General features: G+C 42.2%; 1 protein-coding gene across 2 annotated transcripts in view; it reads right to left on the bottom strand.

The window, feature by feature from the left end:
• The window catches only part of LOC132573703 (heparan sulfate glucosamine 3-O-sulfotransferase 1-like), an 83,860-nt gene extending 72,051 nt beyond the window's left edge, over positions 1-11,809 (bottom strand). Inside the window, exon 1 of one of the 2 annotated variants that reach the window (XM_060241369.1) lies at positions 11,208-11,809. The gene's annotated coding sequence lies outside the window, so the exon portion shown is untranslated. The remainder of the gene's footprint in view (positions 1-11,207) is intronic. The other variant, XM_060241370.1, reaches the window with a different exon arrangement.
• Positions 11,810-12,751: the final 942 nt, after the last annotated feature.

The raw sequence follows: 12,751 nt of genomic DNA, 5'->3' as shown, positions 1-12,751 counted from the left end.
ATTTATACTTTTTCCAGAGCAAAGGGAAGAAAAATCAGGAGCTGGATGAGCTGAGCTCAGTCTGTGCACCCTGTCATTTGGATGGTCCCCCTGTACTGTGGAGGCTTCCCACTGTTCATGTGGGGAGGGGGGGGGGAATCCCTGTGTGTGGAAGCTGCCTTGCTTTAAAATGAGCTGTATTTTTCTCAGTGTTACTTACTTACAAATAAACAAGCTGGAGACTGGAGCTGTGGAAAAATCCAATATGGTAACAAGCTAATAGCAGTAAAGAAAACAACAGATTTAAAAGTTCAATTTTTAAGTGATTTTCTTAATCAGTGTTCCCTCTTTATAATTAATAGCTACAGACTCCTCCCTTCTGTTTCTCTTTTGGATTCTATAATAAAAACTAGATTAAATGATTTCCGCATTTCCTTCCTGGGTATCTCCAACAGTTAATTGCCCGTACCCTCCCCACCCACACATGCCATGCCTTACTCATTTATTATTTGATTCATTTGTTAAATTTGCTATGGGCTGTTTGTCCTCCATCTGTAGTCCTAATAACTCATTTTCTTATACATCACCAGCACAATGCCCCCACATTGCACATTACCATTTGGTCACAGCAGTTGCTTTTGCCCACTTCAAGACTTAAGCCATTTCATTTGCCAGTGAAGAGCTGGTATTTCTAAGAATCACGGTAGTTCAGGTAATTAAAGAGACCAACTCACATAACGTACAGACTCACTGATCATCTGCTCCTTGCATGTGCACAGTAAAATGCATCTTTACAATGAATGACACTGGATAAATGCCCTGCTGGCTTTCTGTGTATGTGCAGTCAGCTGTAACTGTGAAAAATGATCAGAAGACCTTAGCATTAGCAGAAGTCATGAACTGACACCAACAATTAAATACACTTTCTGGAAGGGCAGAAAGGCATGATGTAAATTTGTAAAATAAATCTTACAGTGAATTTTCGTTGCATTTTTACTGTATGTTTCAAAAAATGCAGGTGGGGAAGGGTCTAATTACATTGGAGAACAGTAATTATCCAAACAGGCAACTTCAAAATCTTTCAGATGCACCTGAACAGCTTGAAGAGCCACTGATTCCCTGCTCACAACCCATGAACAGGCATGCCTAGCCAGCACTAGTTTACATTCCTGATATGATACCCAAGGAAAAAGGGGGGCATATAAATATTGTGGCTGGTTTGATCTCACAAGAATGCTTTCAACAAATACAACTTGCTCCTTAAGTATGGTATACCTTAAAACAGTACCAAGTTTATGAGTGAATAATACTAGCTTTTCACTAATAGCAGAGCCTTATAAATACATGAGGTCAAATATTTGAAAGCCTCCTCTGCTACACCCCTATACTCCACTTATCTACCCTCCTTTGCCCTGAAATTCTTGCTCTTTATTCAGATTTTCCCTCCCTTTCTTCCTTTACCCCAAGGAGACTGCAACTCCCCTTATTCTTAGCATAGAAGCCAATATGTTAGTCTACCGCATGTTGTACTCAGAGCTTTTTTTTGTAGTGGGAACTCCTTTGCATATTAGGCCACACACCCCTGATGTAGCCAATCCTCCTGGAGCTTACAGTAGGCCTTGTACTAAGAGCCCTGTAAGCTCTTGGAGGACTGGCTGAATTAGGGGCGTGTAACCTAATATGCAAAGGAGTTCCTGCAAAAAAAAAAAAAGCCCTGGTTGTACTGTTTATACAGCTTGTCACCATTACAGACATTTTAGATGATTAAACATACGAGTTAAACTAATTTATCTATTTTAGATGGGTTATAGTGCTGTCCTAAGAACACTTTCTTAGGAGTGAACCCCAGTGAGTAGACCTGAGTAAGATTCTAAGTAGATGTTTAGGATTGCTCTCTAAACTTGCACAAATCTGCACATGAACAAAGTTAGCAGCTTTGAAAGAAAATGCACTATTTCTGGGTTTTTAGATGATAAGCACACATGGCTGTAAGCATCCTCTAAGAAGATGCATCCTAAGTCTGAGAGAAGAGGGAATACTTCTTCTAAGATGGCATCTGTCACCTGTGATTTTTGTAAGTACTTGTATAGAAAATAATTAACAGTTATTTTAAAAAAATCCTGCTAACGAATTAAGCTGGAGTACCTTTTTAATCAAACCAAAGAGTTCCTAATTTCATCTAACTGGTTAATCAACTAAACATTGCAACCATAATTGTTCAAAAATTAAAAATGTATACAATTCAATAAAACAAATGAATAACAACTGGTTTACATTTATTTCAGTTAGGCTTGCTTCTAATTAAGTTTAGGACTGCCACTCAAGTAACATTTGTCTATTTAAAAGCTCACTTATTTGCCAGTAGTAATAAACCTAATTCACTAGTTTCTGCAGGATATACAATTTATGAAAGGTGAAGTGACAGCTGTAAAGTTAATCTTGCAAATACAGAAACAGCATTGCCTTCCTAGATTTACAGAACAAGGATACTTTCACCTCTGTTCAAAGTTCACAGCTTTTTTCCCCCTGCAGCAATAGAATAAGATCTGGAAGAGATGATGCTGTTTCACCTGCTGTCACACAAAAATTTATCAAAGTAGTGAACCACTTTCAGTATAACGCTGCAAAGAGAAGGCTGAGACCAGGTGCACCTGCAGGTGAGACTTCAAAGCATCAATGGAGATATAACAGTCATCCTTGCAAACCCCCAAACTCTTCTTTCTATAATAATCTCATGGAAGTCAATAGAAGTTATTTTACAATAGTACATACTTTAAAACACAACTTTTGAAATGTGCATTAGCAAGCTTCTAACTATTAAGACTGCTAAGTGTCCAGGATTACTAATATGTCCTCTTTCACTCCACCTAAAATACCTTGTAATGCCTTGACCTACATTCAAACCAAGCAGAAGGCATTTCCACAGGGGCGAGTACCTATTCCACTCTCCATGTGACATTGCCTATGTCTAGGGTTTTTTTCCTTGGAAAAAGAGGTGCTGGAACTCTCAACAGGGAAATGAAGGAGAACACATAGGTGCCCCCTCATGAACTTTTAAAACTTTTTTGAGAATTTTGTTTCTACAGAGGTTCCAGAACTCCATTCCACTGCATTCATCCAGGAAAAGAGTCCTGCCTATGTCCCATGAGAACTGGTTCCAGTTGGCTGACTCCTTGGTAGCATAGTAGACAGATGTATTTCTGGTAGCATAGTAGACAGATTTAAAGGAACAGAAATGAGCAATCTCTCCATTTGTGCCAAAGGAAGCACTTTTGAGTTGCTGGGTAGGATCTTTCAATCCAAGCCACTTACACTGAGAACAAATGGCCTTCACTTTGCAGCAACTGGGAGGTAATGGGAATTCAGTGGTTAGCTTTTGAAAACAGACTGGGTTAAAGTCCCAGACTTTTGTTTCAAAAGCCAACAGTTTAGATATGTTTCACAGGCAGTTCTCCGTGCAAAAAATATAATTTCCTTACAAATGGCTGAGTTTAAAAAAGTAAAATATTTGGAAGTGATAATTGTAACAGCAGGGGGTTATTGTTTTGACTCCACTCTAAATAAGAATTTGTTATAGCATTTTTAAAGCTGCTTCAATTTTAAAGTCATCTGCCTCTTGAGAAGAATGACGGTTTGATTAAATCGAGAGCTGTAAACACTGTTCCTATAATACAGGGGTGGCCAACGGTAGCTCTCCAGATGTTTTTTGCCTACAACTCCCATCAGCCCCAGCCATTGGCCATGCTGGCTGGGGCTGATGGGAGTTGTAGACAAAAAACATCTGGAGAGCTACTGTTGGCCACCCCTGCTATAATATATTACTTGCGTAGGAACTACTCATATGCCTTTGTAATATGTGCCTAGGTAATAACCAAATCTCAAAGGTGTGTTACAGAGAAGTCACCTTCTGCAATAAATTGCGCAAGTCGCAAACTTCTGGATAGATTAACAGATTTAAGTTTTTGAAAGGAATTTCAATATTTTATATAAAATCTCAATAATAGTATGGGGTTAAAAAAAACCCTCCAATAATTTTAAAAATGCTTCTTACAAGGTGCATGTGAGCCAGATTCAATTCAGGGCCACAGTATGAGAGGAGGGTTTTTACAAAGGGGCCAGTCTCCCTAATAAAACCAGCAGAAGGGAAGGCTCCCTCTCCTCTTGCTGCAAGCAGGGCCAATCCAAATTATGCTGCTGCATGCCTGGTAAAAGACTTTTTAAAGAAGTTGGGATTCGTGATGCAAAACTTCCTCCCATATTGCCTAGTGAAAACCCTAAATTTTTCTGTCCCCTGGAAGCCCATCTCAATCCCACTTTCAAGATTCTTGTTTTCATGCTAGAATGTTAGTTCTATTGATTCTTCTGGCACACATGTGATCAACACAGCATTTCACTTCACAAAACACCAACTGCAATGGCAGATTATTCCCTCCTTTGTAAGATCACTGTATCCCGCAGTCAGAAGCTGTATTTGGCAGAATGCTAGTCAATTATGCATGGGAACGTTCTTTTTAGTAGAAGCAAGGAGATTTTCTACTTTTACTATTAGATCTCAACAGTTGCAATAGATTGTGGCTGTTCATTCACTTGTACTGCACGTTTCAAAAGCATTTTCTCTTGAATGCATCTGGGAACCTGCCGGCCTGCAACACTCAGAGACTCCATATATTTCCTAAATCATGTTTGCTGTAGCGGACAACTTCATTTTGCATCATGAGTCAAAACACTTGCTTCAACTTGTAAGATGGTAAAAGAAAGGCTATCATGGAGTAAATGATCAGCTAAGCAAGCCTGAACTGTCAAGTTTGCAGTCTGAAGACAGATGTTGCCATCAAATAAGGTTCTGTGTGAATATTACTTCTTTTTTTAAGGCATGCTTGGAATTGACCCCTCAGAAACATCTTTCTGACATGTTAATCTCTAAACATACTGATGCACAATTTATGAGGCCAAGCACCAGTGAATAACATTCATTGGAAGAACAAGCAAAGATGAAAATGCTCACATCATCTCCAATACAAACTGGTAGTCATAGAGTGAATTATATGTCATTTACAGTATGTTGAGCAATGGAGCAGACAGTTCTGCCCTGCTCAGCGACTTTTAAATCGTGTATCATCAAGAAACATGTACCACAATGCTTTTGAGATTTTTAGAAAAAGAACCCAAAGCATTGCATATTATCCTATTGCAAGAGCTAGAAAAAACCAGTTGGGAATGTCTTTGATCCCCCAAAGCCAAATGGTATTGATATGGTTTGAGAATGAAAGGGAAAAGGAATGCACTGAAGATTGAGGGTGACCAATGGTTTCCTACCATCAGGAGAGACAGAGTACAGAGAAATGAGAGCTATGACTTAGTAGCCAGATGTAACAAATGCCTTCAAATTTCTGCTGGCATCTGTGTTTCCTCCTTCTGGTTTTGTAGTTTTTTGAACTTCATGGGATAATTCAGACAGCCAGTGAGTTATAGTAACAGAGAACCAAAAAGAAGCACAAACTTGATTTCCACCCTCTGTTTATGAAACAATCTGAGGTCCACTGTATTTCTCCTTTGATCTTGGTAGTACAATAATTGCCAATCAGATCCAACCAAACTAAGTTTCAGAGTTTTGCAAACATTAATGGTCCCAAAATTCTCAACTTTTCTCACAGCAAACTTCCTGTGAGGACAACAAAATGTAATGGCATTATACTTTTAAAACTATAAACAATAAAAAATACAGATGAGTCAGCTACTTGAGCATCTCCTCAACCCAGATACTAGGGCAGGGGAATCTGTGGAAAAGGAGACAAAATGTTGGGCAGGAACCATGAAAGGTAAGTAAATATCTTCATGAGACAAGGAACAGATGAGCTACTGGAAAATTGTGCTGGTTGTTGCATCTTGAAAACGGTATCTTAGAGTAGGAAAAGGTTTAGAAAAGGGTAGTTAAAATTACCAAAATAAGAGCACTTTCACTATGAGGAAAACATTGGAATATTCGTTTTAAAATTCAGAGATGATGTAACTGCATAAAGGAAACAGATTATGCTTATCAAAAGAAATAAAGTTTACTAGTATAAAACATCAGGGGAAAGAAAATAAAACAGTGCATTCTGCATCACTTACTACATCCTTACAGCTACATGGCTACATCACAATCTATTTTCCTTGCCTTTCTTGTTCCTATAGAGCACAGGGACAGGAAAGACAGCTTTAGAACAAAGCAGGAGACTAGTAGCACCTTTAAGACCACAGAGTTTTATTCAGAATGTAAGTTTTCATATGAATGCATATGAAATCAGGCAATGGAATGGCGTATAGTGAGCAGTGCTACATATAGCTGGTGGACAGTGGTTAAGAAGAAGAAGAAGAAGAAGATATTGGATTTATATCCCGCCCTCCACTCCGAAGAGTCTCAGAGCGGCTCACAATCTCCTTTACCTTCCTCCCCCACAACAGACACCCTGTGAGGTGGGTGGGGCTGGAGAGGGCTCTCACAGCGGCTGCCCTTTCAAGGACAACCTCTGCCAGAGCTATGGCTGACCCAAGGCCATTCCAGCAGCTGCAAGTGGAGGAGTGGGGAATCAAACCCGGTTCTCCCAGATAAGAGTCCGCACACTTAACCACTACACCAAACTGGCTCTGCCAGAAGAATGCAAAGTGGTATAAAGAATGCAAAGTGGTATAATGCAAAGTGGTATAAAGTTAGAGTCCAATGGCAAAACGGTGAAATTAATGAACTGAAAGAACATTTGGTCTAGATAGCATTAGCATGGGAAAACAACAAAGGCAGTATTGGAGTATGATGGTGAAAGTGTCACTGTTTAGCTTGCATACAAGATCAAAGCATTCTTACACACAAGGTGTTAACTGACCAATAGTTGAGGCTGCATGTCAGACTTTTTCCTTCTAGATTTTCTTGGGTTTACAGCAACCAGTTTCTAATTGGATGTAAGCTACAAGACATCATTTCCAGTAAACAACATCTGTTAACCCTATAATGACTGAACTGTACATAACTTGAATTCCAATAGAAAAGCTTGGTGATTTTTCACTTTGGAAAAAAATATGAGCATGAAAAGGGCATGATAGCTGTTTGTAAAATTAAATACGAGATGTAGAAAGCGGAAATAACTTGCTATCTTTCTCCCACTCAGAGTCAGACAGTAAAGATGATAAGCAGCAGACTCAGAATAGTCAAAAACTAGTATTCACTCAATGAAAAATTGTAAATTTCACACCCACAAGATGTCACGATGGCCACTAGAGAAGATGGTTTTAGTAAAGAGTCAACCACTTCATATTAATGAAAGGTCAATCAATTTATATTAGCCACAATAAACTAACTTCCATCTTGAACACATGAAGCTACCTTATACTGAATCAGACCCTTGATCCATCATGTTCAGTACTGTCTACTCAGTCTGGCAGTGGCTCTCCAGGGTCTCAGGCAGAAGTCTTTCACATCACATCCTATGTACCTAAATGCTGTCAAGTTGCAACTGATTCAAGTGAGGAGCAGAGGTGATCTACCATTGTCTTCCTCCACAGAGCCTTCCTTGGAGATCTCCCATCCAAGTGCTCTGAGATCTGACGAGATCGGGCTGTGACCTGTTGCCTTCCCTCCCCATTTTAGCTGGAGATGGTGGGGAATGGAAATGAGACTTTCTGCATGAAAATCAGAAACCCTACCACTGATGCATGGCTTCTCCATATTTGGAGGCAGTAAACCAATCCTGGGAAGAACAATGCAGGAATCCTTGGCATCTTTGCTCTGTCTATAGGCATTTCAGTTGGCCACTCTGAGAAAGAATCCTGGATTCGGTGGGCCATTGGTATGATCTAACAGGCTACTCTTATGTCCTTACATTCTTAAGAAGCCCATTTTCTTACAATTTTTCTTTCTTCTTTGAGAGGGACACAATGTGAAGAAAACTGTTGGAAAAATGACAGTGTAATCCTTGGTGCTCTGGAGAAATTCTGCTTCCTACCCCACCAATTACACAATCCTAAAAAGAATTACACCCCTTTACGTTGCATCCATTGAAATAAATCAGATGAGAAGGGTGTAATTCTGTTTTGGATTGCACTGTAAACACTCTGAGATGATAGGGTTATATCACGTGCTGAATTTTTTATGCACAAACTATGACAAAGTAGTGGAATTAAGGATTAACAATAACCATCAGCACACTGTTAAGGGCATACCTAAATTTCTGATGATTTAAAGCTGGGAATGAAAGGGATTTTTTTCCCCAAAGCATTTAAATCCTGCATCTCAGCAAAAGTTAATGGCTCACAAAAATACAATATAACCAATATAATTCACAACAGTCATTAAAATATAGATCCATCAGCAGTAAAATGTCATCAATAAAAATGAATAAATATCAACAACTTCAAACACAGATGGGGGGGGGAGAGTGACTGAACCTACAAAAATATTGCCAAAGGCAGAGAAGAGAGAATGTCTTCACCAAGCACCTAACACTTAAGAGTAGGCAACATGCAAATAGATACAGGCCAGAAAATTCTACAGGCAAGGTAACATAGCAGAAAACGCCAATGTCTGGTTGCCATCCATCTTACTTCATAAGACTGTGGGGAAGCATAGGGCCTTTGGCAAAGATCTCAACAGCTGGGAAAGGGGCTGTAGCTCAGACATAGAGCATCTGCTTTGCATGCAAAGGGTTGCCAAGGTCAACCCTCAGCCTCTCCTGTTGATGGGATAAGGTGGTAGGTGAAAGGAAAGATCTCAGCCCAGATAGAACAATGGTCTGACTCAGTAGAAATTCTTTGTGTTCATGCAAATCAAGAGGAAAGCAGGAAAGTGAGAAATAGGGAGGATAGCTTTTTATATATATTTTTTAATTTATGATTTTTCCACTCTTCCTCCAAGGAACTCAGGGTAGAATACATACCCCCTCCCATTTTATCTTCCCTCATGACAACTCTGTGGTGAGGTACATTGGACTGAGTGTGTGACTGGCCCAAGGTCACATTGAACTAGGATTTAAACTGGGGACTCCCTGATCTCACTCTGACCCTCTATTAGAACACACTAGTGCAACAGATGAGCACACAGACAGCTGCATTCCCCAAGGTATAAAATGCAAAACATCCACTGTCGCGGAAATGTGATGTCTCTCCTTCAGAAGCATATCCTCAGAAGAGGGATTCTGCCCTCAATGAATAGGTAATAACTTCCTCTTTAATGCACTACCTGAAAAAGGTCCTTAGGGAAAAACTAGTCGTAATTTAGCTTCTGACTAAAGTCTATATGTAAACAGCTGGTAAACTCTATTTCAGTTTAGTCTTGTATAATAAATTACGCACCCTGATCCTATTTACTTGGGCACCAGTTTGATTCATTTCAAAGAGACTTGCTTCCAGGGAAGTATGCTAAATTGCCTATAATACTGACTTACCTTAGCCTACCCTGCTTCCCTTTCACATCTCAAAAATGCTCACAACTAAAAGTGACATATCAGATGGATGTTGGGAAGGGTTTCTTAAGAAAACAGAGGATGAAGCTTTGCTGTTACACCAAGGATTTGACCATCATGCTCAGTACTCAGATAAGACTGGTTCACAAGGAGAGCACTTTCAGTCTTCCTTCCCCCAGGTCTTCCCATTAGTATTGCATATTATTCTCAGCTGGGCAAACTGCTGAAACTGACATTGCTCAGTGCCATTGCCTTTAAAGCAGCTTAAGTGCAAGCAGAATGTCTTCAAATACTTGGCAGAGCACTCTGTCAAATGATGATATACGATGTCACTCCCATCACTCAATATTTTAGATATCTGTACAATGCAAAACCAGGTTAGTTTTAAATGGAATACCAGGTCCACAAGTCGTTCTCACCTTAATAGCAGTTCTGATTAAAAAAAAAATACACAGCATGGTCAACTTCACACATTTTACCTCCAGTGCTAACTAAACTAGCAGTACTTGATGAAAATACATGAGCAGTGTATAAAAAATGTAAAGGATTGAAGTACGAAGTTGAGCTGTATGAGTAACTGGCAGATTTATATGCCCAGACTTCTAGAAGAACGTACAGTGCCTACGAGTTTCCCCAGTCATTGTCATACTTGCTTGAGACCTTGAATGTGCATGATTACTCTTCAAAGACCTAAGAGAAGTTCTGTACTCATTGCCTAAGCAGTGACAATCATTCCGTAATTTAAATCTCAAGAGATTTCACTGAGAAAAATCTACTTAACATTGGCCTTTGTGTGAAAATGACAACTTAATGTGGGCCATTGCTCAGCTACAAGGATGGTTTTCAATGCCAGGGGTTCCATCCTGGAAAGGGAGAAGTAGGTAATAATTAGGAGTTCAGTCAGTGCATCTGTGTATGAGCAAAGTGCGTTTCTCATGCCACATGATCAGCACAAACAGCCCCCAGACTTCTGGGAACTGAAGGCTTATCTTCCAAGGTCAGCACCTGAACCCCAGAAGTGGCTGCCTTAACAAAAAGTAAGCTGCTGAAAAGTCAGCGATCTCTCCAGGTTAGCAACACATGACTGCAGCTTACCGTAAACCGAATTAGCTACCCTGCAACCGACACCAGTTTAAAACGGCACCAGCCTTTTCCCAAGTGGGACATTTAAATCCAGCATCTTGGCGAAACAACAACACAACAATAAAGCAGCGCCAAGAATCAATATAAGATGCATCTCGCAGACAGGCATGGCAGAACTCCACAGAGAAGGTGCAAAGGGGAGGGCTGTGCCGGCACTCCCCGTTCTCTTCCAAATGTATGTAAATGCGCTCGCAACCCTTCGTTACTCTTGTGCAAGGAAGGCAAGATGAAGTCAGCACATTAGCCGTGCTCGACGTGGCGTAGTTTTCTTTTCCCTTCCTCAAGCAACCCGCAAGTTTGAGCCAATTATTTTTAAAGGCACAATGCTTTTTTTTCCCCTTCCCCCTTTGAACAGACAAAACTCACCCTGAGCAGCAAAGTCAGTCTCAAAAACGATGTTATGCATGATTCAGAGGGCTTAAGAGAAACCCATCTGACCTATTTATTTTTTTAGGGAGACTCATGCCCCACTCCCTACCCTGAAGCAACCATAAAGCAGTCGCCGCCGCCGCCCCTCTGCAAGTCCCGCACGCCGGGCTTCCCGTTAGCACGCCCCCTCCCCTTTCCTTTCCAAAGCCCGCCGCCTTTCCCCTTCCCGACTGGAAGCCGAGCAGCTGCTTTCCCCTACGCCAAACCGCCAAGCCTTATTATTACCTCCCGAGCAGCCATGAAGAGCGGCGGTTCTCCGGCAGCAGGCTGTGCACCCCTCCGGCAGGCAAGCGAAGAGGGTCGGGCTCGCAAGGTGTCGGGAGGAGGAGGACCCGAGGCAGGCGGGCAGCTCTCCCGCTTCACCCCACAACGTTCCGGCGGCGAGCTGCGGTACAGGCTGCCCCAGATAAATGCATTAGCAGCAGCAGCAGCAACCTCATGATTCATTCATCAGTCCCAGTGACCAGAAGCGGAGCGCGCGAAGGGAGCCACGGTGGGAGAAAAGGAGGCGGCGGCGGAGGAGGCGAGCGAAGGCTTGGAGAGGCCAGCCCAGTCCCCGCTGCAACTCCCGCCCGCGGACTTCATTAATGGAGTCATGACGCCCTGGCTCCTTGGCGCGCGGTGAGACAAGAGGGGAGCCGCGGCTAATCCGGAGCAAGCTAGCTGGAGCGCCCTGCCCTGGCCCCGCTCTTCCGCCAGCGGGCGACTCAACCCGCCTTTGCCCCAGCTGCCGGGTCCGGCCGGCTGGGCGGGCGAAGGGGGGAGGAGCTTGGGGAGCAGGTGACTTCCTCGACGGCTGGCACTCTCCGAAGCCTTTCGCGCCGCCCGCCGCTCTCGGCGGAGAGGTTGCCTTTGGAAGAAGGCGGGGGTGCGCCCTGGCACGTGACTGGGCTTTCGCGGACGCCCCGAAGTCCTAAGGGCTTCTGCGCGGGCATCCTGGCCCCTGGGTTCAGCCCCTGCAGAAAATGGAACAGGTTGGAGGGGCAAGTGGGCGGGGCAGAACTGGAAGACACCCGTGTTGTTGAAGAAGGTGCCTTGGGCGTGGGTAAAACAAAAGGTCCCAATCCTATGCAGGTTGCTCTGTAATCAGGCCCATCTGCTTCCAGGAGGTTTAGTTCTTGGGAAATTAAAGGGGACAGGGTAAAAGCCGGAACAGGCCTGAACGGCAGACTGTCACAAAAAAACACTGGGATGTATCACAGACAGTCAAGAACAATATTCTAGAACAGAAAAAGCGGAACACACACGTCCTTATTACCTGGTTCTGGGCCAAAATGCCTCTGGAACACCCCGGAACAGGCTAGAACAGGCATCAAACAACCTGGGCTGCCACAGAAAAAAATGGCAGGCATCACAGACACTCTAGAACAATATTCTAGGACAGAAAAAGGGGAACGCACAGGTCCTTACAGAACAATATTTTATAAATGAAAAAGTGGAATTTATGCGTCCTTATTATCTGGTTCCGGGCCAAAATACCTCTGGAACACCTCGGAACAGGCTTTAAACAATCAATGGAAGAATGTTTTGGAAATACAAATGCAAAAATGTAATTCTGTTTCAGGTCAAAATTACTCCAGAACACCTCCAAACTGAAAGCGTAGCACCAAAAAATGCGGGATTCATTGAAGGAGCTCCGGAACATTTTAGAAATCCAAATGCAGAAATTCTGTGCACTTATTAACCTGTTGCAAGTTAAAATGCCTCTAGAAATTTTGTGCATTCATTTCCTCTTTCCAGGCCAAAATGTCTCTGGATCAGGCCAGAAA

Source organism: Heteronotia binoei, chromosome 6 (assembly GCF_032191835.1).
Source record: "Heteronotia binoei isolate CCM8104 ecotype False Entrance Well chromosome 6, APGP_CSIRO_Hbin_v1, whole genome shotgun sequence".
In the NCBI taxonomy this organism is placed as follows: Eukaryota; Metazoa; Chordata; class Lepidosauria; order Squamata; family Gekkonidae; genus Heteronotia; species Heteronotia binoei.
Note: the sequence above shows the minus strand (reverse complement) of the source record. Positions and strands in the feature narration are given on the sequence as shown.